General features: G+C 48.9%; 1 protein-coding gene across 3 annotated transcripts in view; it reads left to right on the top strand.

Moving 5' to 3' along the window:
• Cbp53E (Calbindin 53E) overlaps window positions 1-12,350 on the top strand; it is a 288,931-nt gene that overhangs the window by 147,713 nt on the left and 128,868 nt on the right. Inside the window, exon 1 of one of the 3 annotated variants that reach the window (XM_070530905.1) lies at window positions 4,073-4,078. The exons of the other annotated variants lie outside the window; for them this stretch is intronic. The gene's annotated coding sequence lies outside the window, so the exon portion shown is untranslated. Of the gene's footprint in view, window positions 1-4,072; window positions 4,079-12,350 lie in introns of those variants that run through there. 3 annotated transcript variants of the gene reach the window in all.

Below are 12,350 nucleotides of genomic sequence, written 5' to 3'. Positions count from 1 at the left end.
TCGCGAACTCCACTACCCGACTATGGTGGAGCGCCTAACGAGGCGTTGGACGCCCCCATCACAGAAGCGGAAGTGCGAGCAGAGATTGTAAGACTCAGAACGAAGTCGGCTCCAGGCCCTGACGGGGTAACGAACAAAATGCTCAGAAACTTAGACGATGATTCCATTAGTTATCTAACGAAGTACATGCAGGAATGTTGGGAAAAAGGCGAGCTCCCACAACAGTGGAAGACGGCAAGCATTATTTTAATACCAAAACCCGGGAAGCCTCCGCAATTGGAAAACTTACGGCCAATTTCCTTAACTTCATGCGTGGGGAAATTGATGGAGCACGTCATCCAGACCAGACTGATGGGCTTCATGGAGCAGGGCGATCTGTGGCCACATGAGATGGTCGGGTTCCGACCTCAATTGTGTACGCAGGACGTCATGCTCCAAATCAAACATGATATAATAGACTCAAGGTCTAAAGATGCAAAAGCAATTCTGGGACTGGACCTCACGAAGGCTTTTGACAACGTAAAGCATGAGGCGGTCCTGGAAGGGCTGAACAAGATTAATGTTGGTACCAGGACATACCGATACATCAGGGACTTCCTGACGGGAAGAACTGCTTGCATGAGGTTCCAAACGCTGGAATCCCCCACAATTGAGCTAGGGAGTAAGGGTACGCCCCAAGGATCAGTGCTGTCTCCCCTACTCTTCAACGTGGCTATGAGAGAACTCCCCGAGCAATTGGCAAAGCTCGAGGGATTAAAATTTAGTATATATGCGGATGATATCACCCTCTGGGTCAACCGGGGAAGTGATTCAGCCGTCGAAAGCCTGCTCCAGGCCGCCACCGACATCATAGTTGATTACGCGGCCGAGAGAGGCCTAGCATGCTCACCGCAGAAATCAGAATTGTTTATATACAATCCGAAACACTTAAGGTGCAAGGCACCGTCGGTGATCAAAATTAAGGTGGCGGGTAAAGAGGTACCAATAGTCGAGCAAATTAGAATCTTGGGCCTGATTCTCCAGTCACACGGCCACAACGGCGAGACCGTCAAGAGGCTGCAGAATCACGCATTACAGACCCTGAGCCTAATTAGGCGGGTGGCCAGCAAAGGCCGAGGGCTAAAGGAAAAAAATTTAATTAAGCTAATACAGGCGTACATATTCAGCCGGGTGAGCTATGCAACGCCATATCTCGATTTGAAAGTGGTGGAACGAGAAAAGATTGATTCTCTAATGAGAAAATGCGTAAAACGAGCGCTGGGACTGCCCATGTGTACATCAACAGAGAGACTGATGGCTCTAGGAGTGCACAACACATGGGCAGAACTGGCGGAAGCGGTGCGAACCTCTCAAATTGAGAGACTTAGCACCACGAAGACAGGAAGAGCCATATTGGCCAAAGTTGGAATAAATCCGGACAGAGGCCACACCCAAAAGGTGGAAGTAGATAGGGAAGTTAGAAAAAATCTGATTATCCCCCCTCTGCCAAAAAACATGCACCCGGAACATAACAAAGACAGGAGGCATAAACGAGCCGAAGCATTAAAAATTAGATTCGGTAATATCTCGGAGCATGAGGTGGCCTATGTAGACGCGGCGGGAGGTAGCGGCAGTTTTACGGTGGCAACAGCCGTCAGCGGCCGGGGTATTCCCGTGACCGCTGTCACTCTGCGCAGGCGCAACATAGAAGTTGCCGAGGAAATTTCGATCGCATTAGCTTGCGCTGGAACGGACGCGAAATTTGTGATCAGTGACAGCAAAACTGCCATACAAAATTTTAGAAAGGGAAGGATCTCGCCCTTAGCGGCCAGAATCCTAGGCCAGAGAAAGCTAGACAGAAAAATTCACATAATTTGGACTCCGGCGCACGAAGCCGTCCCCGGCAACGAGGCGGCCGACGAGCTGGCTCGAGATCTCTACCGCCGAGCCGCTACAGGGCCCCTCGATGACCGAGGGAGCGGAGAGCGCATGCTAAAATATGGGGAGATCACGCAGCATTATAGATTGGCTCGTAGACTGGTATCCCCGCCAGACCCAAAATTAAACAACAGACAAGCAGTCGCATGGAGACGACTACAAACTTATACATATCCGCACCCGGTTATGGCGAACCACATGTTCCCCGAGGCCAGGAGCGATAAGTGTAATCTTTGTATGGCGAGAGGGACCCTCGACCACATAATATGGGAATGTCCGTACTCTCCCGGGGGAACGCACAAAATAGGTAGCAGAGACACCTGGGAGACCCTGCTGCGCAGCTCGGTCTCTGAGCTCCAGCTCCGGCTCGTCCAACTGGCTGAAGAGGCTGCTGGGACCCAAGACCTCCCAGCCTGCATCTGAGGCGGCGGCACTCGCCCCCTGACCTGCGTGTCGGGGGGTGGGTAGATCACCTTCTCCGTTGGACATTAAAGTTTATTCTATCTATCTATCTTGTTTTTTTTAAATGATGAGTGCCTGAGTCAGTAATTTGGTTCCACCAGTTGGAACAAGCTTATTTATTTAATTTTCTTTTTGGAAACAAACTTCATTGAAGTCGCGTCTGCGATGCCCTAAGGAAAGCTTTTCTTTCATACACGTATATATGGTCGGGAAAGGGGGCAGGGGGATATGCAGCGTAGCGCTTAATCTTAATCCCAGGACAGCGTATTTAAACGCTGGCTTAATTTACAGCCTATACGCCCGGATGATAGGCAACAATAAAGACTTCCTTTACAAGAAAGATACACAAAAGCTTCCCTCAGTGATACTTTTGCTCTTCGCCACGGGTGTGTTGTCCACCAATGAATCAAAAAGCGTTCGCCATTTCGTTTATATTCTCTTGTCCTTCGGGTCCAACCGCACACTCTCTCGGTTAATATCTCGTGTCCCGGGGTCCTATATTGGTAACGATCAATTGTCCATTGTTTTCCCCATTCGTCGTGGGCTGCGTACACGACGCCGCACCGGCCGGTATCATGGCGATCGGCCACTCGGCGGCGCGACGCAGGATAAAGAGATCGGCAAATAAAACGGATCGTTACAAAGTGCGGCTCGAGTTTTATGCGCGCGCTGCCTTTCGCCACTCGTCGGTTGCACCGTCCCTCTTCGACAGCGACTCGCGCAGCACCGATTCGCACGCACGAGAGGACTGTCCTTCCGCTCGCCTGCGTGGTACCGCCAGTGTGTTGTGCGCGACAGACGGGCGAGTGCATGCAGCGAGAGAAGCGACGAGGCAGCCGGTAGCGGCGGCGCAAGATGGGCGTCGGGCACGCTGCCAGCGGAGGGCATGCGGGACTAGGAGAAGCGCGAGGGACGGAGGGATACAAATTGCCGCAACGCCGGCCCTTCCGCCTATCGAGGCGCGTCTTCGCGCGACACCTCGCACAAGAAGCGGCCGGCGCCGAGCAGAAAGCGCGCGGCTCCAGCCACACACACGGGGCCGAGCGAAAGAACCCCCTCCCCACCCCGCCCCCCTTAATCTCGCGAATAATGAGCCGCATTACTCACTGTGACGCAGCCAGCACGCAAGTAGTTTTGCTGCCGAGCACGCCCGGGAATTAACGAACCGATTTATCGAGCAGTCGAGTATTTCCCTGGGCCTCGTTACAGACCTGTGTACGCGCACGCGCCAGACATTCGTTTTTTCGCCGTTGCGAGGAGAGCAACGTATTGTCAAAGACGGGCAAAGGGTGCAAGACGCGAAACGACGTAATTACGCGTCAGTGACGAGGGAAAACTGTCTCGATCGAGTCGCATTGCAACTTTATATGCTCGCCTTATTTGCTTGCAGATGGAACGGTTAGAACTCGTTTCGAAGACTATGACGGCGTGACGCACAATATGTGTCACTTAAAAAGTGGGCGCGTATCTCAGATTCTGCATGGCGTTCGAAACCCGCACAAATCGCCAAGTGCGAATGCTGCGCGGTGGCTTAGTGGTTCGCGCGTCGGGATCACGACTGTTCGTTGTTCCATTACCAGGAGCAACGTGCAGTACTCAGTGTTGGCTGCACTGGTGTGACAGTTTCGCTTTTCTTCGCAATATGGGAAGGGCGAGCCTGAGGACGATAAGCTCGTGTCCTCGCCTGACGACAAGGACGCGATGGCCAAGCGGGAAAGATGGACGGATGGACACAGCACAGCCAGTTGGGCACTTTCAGCTGCTCTCGTAGTAAAAAGCTCATCAATACGAATGTGTAGACCAGCGTAAATTTCCGCGCAACTTATGTATGCTTGGGCTATAGAGGAGTTCATGGTTTGAGCTCAGATCGCGCAGCCGGCCTGGCCACCAGCAAGAAAATAAACATTAATATGTGAGCGTCTAATGATGCTATCCACAGTTTCTCACCACCGTTTTCCCGGCAGCCGAAGTGCTCATTGTCACAAGGCTCATTGTTACAATGCTCATTGTCACAATGCTCATTGTCCCAAAATGCCCTTCGGATAACGACCTCGCGACGCGCCTACCACAGAAATAGGCAGATAGTTACAATCTGGCACAGCGACCACCGAAGCGCGCTGGAATGCTATAGAGTCGCGAGCTTCCCGAAAATTTCAAAAATCAATTTAAGGAAAAGGGAAATGCGCACCTCATTAGAATGCCCTGGCGCTTGCAGCGCCCAGCATATTTCTATGAAAGTGTTTTTATTCCACCGCTACAGAGCGGCACATTTCTCATTAAACGTATCATGTCCACTTTGAACCAATAATTAAGCAGCGGCCACCGGTTTAACGTGCAGATCTCATCTCGACGTTCATATGCCTGACGTTTTCTTCCTTTTTTTTGTAATACCTCTTCGTAGGTTTTCCTTTTCCTTTTGCCGATATTCGTCGTATTTGAGTCCGCTGTGGCGATTCGCGTTCTTGTCTCGAGTAGCCCACTAATGTCTTATTTATTGCTCTCTCTTTAGTAGCCAACCAACCAGAGTCTGCTTCTGGTTAACGTAGAGCAGTTGTTTCCCGTGCAGCATTTCTTTCTTAAATTTTTGTTCTCTTTGTTTGCACTCCCATTCTACACATTTTTCTCCCATTCCTCTCGTGCATCTAATCAACGCGAATGGTATTTCACGACTAGCTGCAGTTCTGCGCAGATGCGGCAAAGCCAAGAGAGAGAATGAAAACAAACTTAGAGAAATAAGGAACGCAACAATGGAATGCCCAGTAATTGTGTCGCTGTTGCGAATACGCTATATTTTGGACTGTCTTTGAGGTGGATGCCGCTTACTGAATTTCCGCACGCGCAAATAAACGTAACACTGCGGGCCTCTAAACTTATCACCTATAAATTCTTGCGACGCAGTAGGGCCGATTGCCGTACTCGAGCGCTTCCGTTTCTTCCCGCTTATCCTTTACAATGCATAGCCAACAATGCCTCCACAAGTTTACGGCGACACGCAGCGTTCAAGTGCACCTCGTGTTTTGGCATCTTCTGGCCTTTCACTTTCTCGTTGCTCCGGCTTCACTGAATGACACCCCGTGGTGCCCCTTCTTAGTTGTCTTGCATCTATTGCACGGTTGCTGCTCCAGGCTAGCCTCGCAGGGCCGCGGCGTTGTACGCCACGGCTTTTGTTGTCTCTTCTGCAGTGTGCGTTAAAGGTGCACGAGCAATTGTACAAAGAGCGATCGTGATGTCTTGCCTGACTGAGCCGGTCTTTTTAATATCCCCTGCTACCCACTCAACGAGGGCGGAAACAATGAGCCGGCCCAACGTATCCGCCTTCGTGGCGCCAAGGGAAGCCACACGAGCCTTCCCCGAACATATTAGCCCCTATTCTTCACGCTGACAAGCTTCTGCTGTTCTTTCTCGCGAGCCGCGGAAACTCCAAAGCGCGCGCTCACTTTCCTGCACGGCGTCGCGGGAACACCGTGTGCGTGTCGGTAATTATTCATTACAGCTGGCCGACAGGCGCTTAAGGAGACGTCGGGAGGAAAGGCGCATTCGCTTCGCGACGTTTTAATTACTTGCCATTCGACAACTGTCAGTGGTAATTACCGCTCCGTCCGAGCGAAAAAAAAAACAAAGAAAGCATGTCATTGGAAAGAATTTCACCCAATTTTTCTCCTTAACGAACAATTCCGCCATTGGTCCCACATAGAAAATGCATCCGAAAACAGACCTCGCATCAAAAGTGAAACTGATTTCTTCATGCTGCTTCCCTGGGAGCATTTATTTTACCTGCTATCGCAGGCATTTTTTAGCCCTTTACTAAAAGTCGCAGCGCCGTTTTCTGGGCGAACTTCCTCTCAGAAGACGTTTACTGTTTACAACACGCTGATATGTGGCAGGTCTCAACTAGTACTCTCAATTAGTATATAGTCGCACTCAATTAGTATTTTAACGACAGTGCTATAAACTAGAATACAAAATTTCGCTTGAGTTGTACACCACTTCTTCGATCTCTTGGAAGTAAATAACAGAATGTGCATGGGGGGTGCGTGAGAGACTTGAGCACGAAATTAAATGTTGCGACGTGCACGCGACGCCGGGCTGTGCGCACGCTGCATAGAAAGTAACTAGAAACAGACAGTGCAATGCATCTGTTAATAGTAAATTTAAAAACAAGTGGACACAAACAGTCGAGCTAACCCGAGGTATTGCGTCAGTGACACTGCGCGCACGCAGAGTCACAACTCTACTTAGGATTTTTTTTTTGTGTGTGTGCATGAGGAGTTAGCGAAGTACTATGCTTGGTTTCTTTTCTACACAAGTTCACCATTTTCCCGTGATATTTTCTAAACTTCCTAGCGCCGGTTAACTTTTGGTACACTAACGTTACCTAACGTGAGGCTTCATTAATTCGGCCCCGAATTTCCTTCCTTTCTTTTCCTTTTTTCCAGTTCTCTAGGCAGCTTGCTGAAGTTTCATTTTACCCGCCGTGGTTGCTCAGTGGCTATGGTGTTGGGCTGCTGAGCACGAGGTCGCGGGATCGAATCCCGGCCACGGCGGCCTCATTTCGATGGGGGCGAAATGCGAAAACACCCATGTGCTTAGATTTAGGTGCACGTTAAAGAACCCCAGGTGGTCAAAATTTCCGGAGTCCTCCACTACGGCGTGCCTCATAATCAGAAAGTGGTTTTGGCACGTAAAACCCCAAATATTATTATTATTATTAAGTTTCATTTTGTCAAAGAATTGCAGAGAATATGTCTACCGACATTTCGTTTGACAAATTGTGCTTATCACGGCTGTTAGGAAGTTTGCTGTGACTTACTACACACAAGATAAATCGTTTTTGCTGCGACCTTTGATGCTTCCACAGCTTGCACGGAACTTATGACAAAACCATGAAAGCGAAGCACGAATCGTAGCAAGTATACAGATAACACCACATACTAACGATACGTAGTGCCTTATGAATCTCATTCATCCATCTCTTTATGATTAACCTGCTTTTTGCGCAACGAAGCGACACGCAACGCGAGTGACGCCGCCAATGAAAGGAAATAGAGAACGTCGCATCGGGGGCTCCGACCAGAAACTTCTCTCCTACCATGTCTGCAGTCTGTAAGTTCTCGGCCTTCTTGGTAGTTCCAAATTTCGCACCCACACAACTGCAAGAAACTTCGTTGCTACAGTTACAGTGTGGGATACACAATCTGTACTGCACGCACATTCCTGACAGCTACATTTATCCACGACCACCGAGTAAAAAAAAAACAAAAAATCACAGATAAAGGTGCGCAGGTTTACACGTCCCAAACCTAGCACGCGTGTTCTAAGAAAAGCCGTGGCGGAGCTCTGTGCGTTAATCTTCATTGTTAACATTAATAACCTGCATTATTAGTGAGGACGTAAAGCTCACTGGACAGGTGCTTCGGCATTTCGCGCCCGTATTGGCGCCATCGATATTCCGTTGCGGCGGTCTGCAACGCGTACACAACCCGTCGAGAACAGCAGGGGAGCACTTCTTAGTGGGCTTTGCTGCCCTGTAGGAGTCGTAGATATTTGTCTCGACTGTTCTTGGGGCCTACACATCAGAAAAATGCACTGCTGCAAGTGGTATACGTGCCTCTCATGCAATGTGCAGGGTAATGTGTGCCTTACGCAGAATGACTTCTTGTGCGCTAGCTTTTCTTACAGAAGAATCGAGGGCGCGGGGCGACTTGGTATATAAATTTCAGTGCGCAAGAGACAGAGAACAGAGAAAGACACGTCGCGGCCGCTGTCGCAACTACGAGTAAATTTTGTACACAGGAACAAGACACGCATGCGGCAAGTCATGAAAACAAACGAAAGTACATTTTAACATCTGTCAAGGAACATAAACTCAGCATCGTGCGAAATTATTGACATTCGGGCTTTTGTCTATATTCTTTTTGATATGGAGAGCCGCGCTATGATTATCCTTACTGCAGTACATTCATTTTTATATTGTTTTATTTTTTTTCGTGCATAGCTTCGAACCCACACTGGCTGCAGTGTACAGCTAGAGAGATAAAAACGAAGAGGAAAAGGTAGAGATATTAACAAAGGCCGGGTCCAGTTGGCTATTCTACCCTTGGGCAAGGAGAAAGGGGTGAGATATAGACAAAAAGGGGAATATAATTAAGAGGTAATCAATGTGAACACACTTCCAGAGTAACGTGCACTTAGAGTCACAGACATCCCTACAGTCCGTGTGGCCTTCGAGAAAAGCGCGACAATTTTGTGGCCTTATGCATGGAAAAGTGCTTAGGTCGAGGTCTCGGGATCTTTTCCTCCGGGGGCGGTACGCTCATGCAAGCGTCTTAGACTGACTCGCAGAGCACATCGATGAGCATCGCAGGACGGGCAACGACACTAAGCGCGCAGGGAGATTTCGCTGAACGACCTATTACCCGCCGTGGTATGGCGTTATGGTGCTAAGCACGAGGTCGCGCGATCGAATCCCTGCTGCAGCGGCCGCATTTCGATGGCGGGTGGGAGAGGGGGGACGAGATGCAAAAACGCCCGTGTACCGTGTACTGGGTGCACATCGAAGAACCCCAGGCGGTCACCGGAGTCCTCCACTATGGCGTGCCTCATAATCATATTGTGGGTCTGGCACGTAAAATGCCTGAATTTAATTATTTTTGAAAGACTTTTCAAGCTCCCTCAGCTTTGCGTTAACGCAGCTTACGTAACGCTTTTCTTAATTTTCAAACGCTGATTTTTTGCGAAATGAATACGCATTCATTCTGTTTCAGATCTGCGATTGGCCACTTTACAACTTTCTCATTGGAAGTATTGTCCTGAATGTTAGGCTTGCGAAGTTCATGAATTAATCTTGGATTAGACCGAATACAATTAGACAGAATACAAAAAAAAAGGTAGCAGACTTCAGCAATTTCTTCGGCTCTGAATCCATTTACTGCGAAAGCAGCGTTTTCCGACAGTGAAGATCTCAATCTCATTAACCGTTGCCTGCTTTTTTCTGAAATAATTGGGTTTACCTACTACAGAAAGCTGGACAAGAACATAGCGGTTATAACGCGCTTTCTATGGGGGACAGGTGCGGTCGTATAAAACCTATTAACATAAAGTAAGAGTATGAAAAAAAAATGTGTACTTTAATTGTTAAAACAGTATTATAACTATGAGCTAGATAAATAAAATACGACTTGTTCTTTGTGATATACGCAACTTCCTTTTTGTATGACTTAGTAATGCATGTTTTGTAATTCGAATTGCACGCATATTTCTACGTTTGACTATATAAATATATCTGATTGAGATAATCTTGCTTCATTGTGTTTATTCTCCTTTGTTTCGTGTAAAACAGTCATTTCTTTATTTTCATTGTTCAGTAGGATAATGTCCAAGCACCTACCTGCCAAAAGTGACGTCATTCGAGAAGACCTCCAAAGTTGGTCGCCTTACACAATTTTTATCAATCTAGTTTTTCTTTCTTTTTAATAAATATTTGGGCCGCAGTTGAAAATGCAGTCGCTGTCTTAAAGCCTGCGTGCGTTTTAGGCTCGATGACTAGTTGTAAAGTTACTGCCCGCAGATTACTCCACTACGAGTTCAAAACTTATACTGCAACTAATGTCACGATTATCTGTGCATTTGCGGTGTAGCATTGTAGGGCACTTGGTGACTGTGAGTCCTTTGACCTACTACTTAAACAATGTGGTGTTATCGCTGCGCCGTCGCTGTGTCGTCATTGTTGGCATTGACGTTGTCGATGCTTTCGACGTTGTTTTTCACCAGCCATTTTATTACTGGCGCATTCTGTATTGTGGGAATGCGCCATGTTTAGAGGGTTGTCATTGTCATTGTCATGTACGTCTCTTTTGTGCTGCCGATGCTGTTTTCACAAGCAGGAGAACGAAGAATGGCATGCAAACACACCACCATCTTTTCAAGAACAATTTCTATGCGATGCACAGAACGCAATTCTTGTCCACTGCAGTATTGCTCGCTCTGGCCTCCGAAATGCATGCGCAGCCGCCACCGTTCTGTGTGGAGCGTAATGCCTTGCACTAATTGCCCAACACTGCCGTTTCTGAGTGGATTTTGCATCTGCATGCTTGCCTTTGTTTGCCCGATTTTTTTAACTTTCGTTGGACTGCGTAGCACGTGCGCATCTGTTTTTCATATAACATAAATAATGTTCACATAGTAATAGTCATATTTCCATGAAAGAAAGAAAAACGAAGTTTCACGGTAGCTCAGTGGTTAACGCGCTCGGCTCCCAAATGCGCATGGCTTCACTGGCATAGGCTCAAATACCAGTGGGGGTGTTTCTGGGGACTTTTTCTTCATGCTGTGGCGACGCTGGGGATGACGAGGTGGCTTGACGACGACAGAAATCATCATTGTGTGTCATTGATGACGATAAAGCTTGTCGTCAGTGTAATAGAATGGACTGGCAAAAACCCATCTTCGAGCACTTAACTGCTATCGGCAAAACATTGTGTGGCTTGCTCCGTAAGTTAGTTAACCATACCCAGGAATTTGAGACATTGTTGTATGAGTGCAGTTCAATTGGGCAGCGTTTTTAAAAGAAATGCATTTCTAAAGGCCGCCCGAATTTCAAGTTTCAATTAGCAATGTCGAGAGGGAACGCCTTTCTAATAACGTACGTATTTACGACACTTATTCCTAACTTTCCTGCTACGTTACAGCAGTGTTTTAATTCTGCCCCAAACACTGCTACAACGCTGAAAAAGACGCTTCGACTAAGCGCCGTAAATTCGCATGTTAGTAAAACGGTGTACAGCCTCTCGGAAAGTTGTTGAAATCTGGGAGGCCTTATGAGGTATTCTTCTCTTAAATCTTATTTATTCAGTTACGTTGGTGCACAGCAGTAAAGGTGGGCAAATAGCCCAAGAGGCAATATCCAAAATTTCTGGACGTGAACACGCTTTTCATCGCGTACCTTGGCTAAAGTCAACTGAGACAGCCTGTCTACGAAGGCATAACGGAGGTATCGGGTGCGACTGACGGTGTCGCAGTTGGGGAGTTTGGGGCGCTTTTGCTGCAGCTGCTTTAACGGAACACGCCCTCTCAAGGACAGTCGGGAGCGCGGAATGAATACAAGTGTTTCAGAGTACAGTTTTGTGCCCGCCACCGAATAGCACGCAAGTGCGAAGCAAATGCCGCGCGCACTAAAAGTGACGCGCTTTTGCGCCTCCGGGCGTTGTGCAGCGGTAAGGATGCGAGGAAGTGCGTGGCTCTCCGGAGCTGGCAATCCCTCTCTATTCAAGTCGCCTTCTCGGGTCTAACAGCGCGCTTCCTCAATAGGGCTGGCTGATACAGCGAGGGGTGATGGCTCCTGGCCGCAATATTCTCCGCCCACGAAGGCGAGCACGCCAAGTGGCCTGCTACAGTTTTCCATCGTCCTCCTGCTGCCACCGATGGGGGTGGTCGGTACAGAGGGGCACTGCTGCAGGCTCTGCGGAGAGAACAAAGCCGCGGGGCTGTGCGGAACCATTTCCGGCGAGGCCGGCTCTTTTGTCTCCGGGCGGCCGCAGCGGATCGCCCCTGTGAGCGCCGCCGCACCTTCGCGCTGATTAATTGGCTCGTTTCCGGGCTGCCAGGCCTCGACTTGCAAGACTCGAGGAAAAAACGCAGAAGCAAAGCGAGCCGGCCGCGCGCGCGTAACGTCTTTTGCGCTGTCTGCTTTGTCGGCGTGCTTCCTCGCCGTGAAATATGTCTCTGCCGGAGGGCGACGTGCAAGTGCTCCGAAAAGTGCGCTCATCGCGCGTTTTCGCTTCCCTCGTTTCATGCGGCACACCGAAAATGAGGCGCCGTTTTTGAGATCGTTTCGGTCGCGCGCAGGATAGCCTGCGTGTTATCCAAACAGAGTCAAACGCGTTTAGTGACAGACTGCGGAAGCAGGCGCGAAAGTGGTGCACGCGAAAAACTGCTCGCTCTGGCGCTGTTTCGAACTCGTGTAGCTGCTTACT

This window comes from Dermacentor albipictus, chromosome 1, assembly GCF_038994185.2.
Source record: "Dermacentor albipictus isolate Rhodes 1998 colony chromosome 1, USDA_Dalb.pri_finalv2, whole genome shotgun sequence".
NCBI lineage: Eukaryota > Metazoa > Arthropoda > Arachnida > Ixodida > Ixodidae > Dermacentor > Dermacentor albipictus.
Note: the sequence above shows the minus strand (reverse complement) of the source record. Positions and strands in the feature narration are given on the sequence as shown.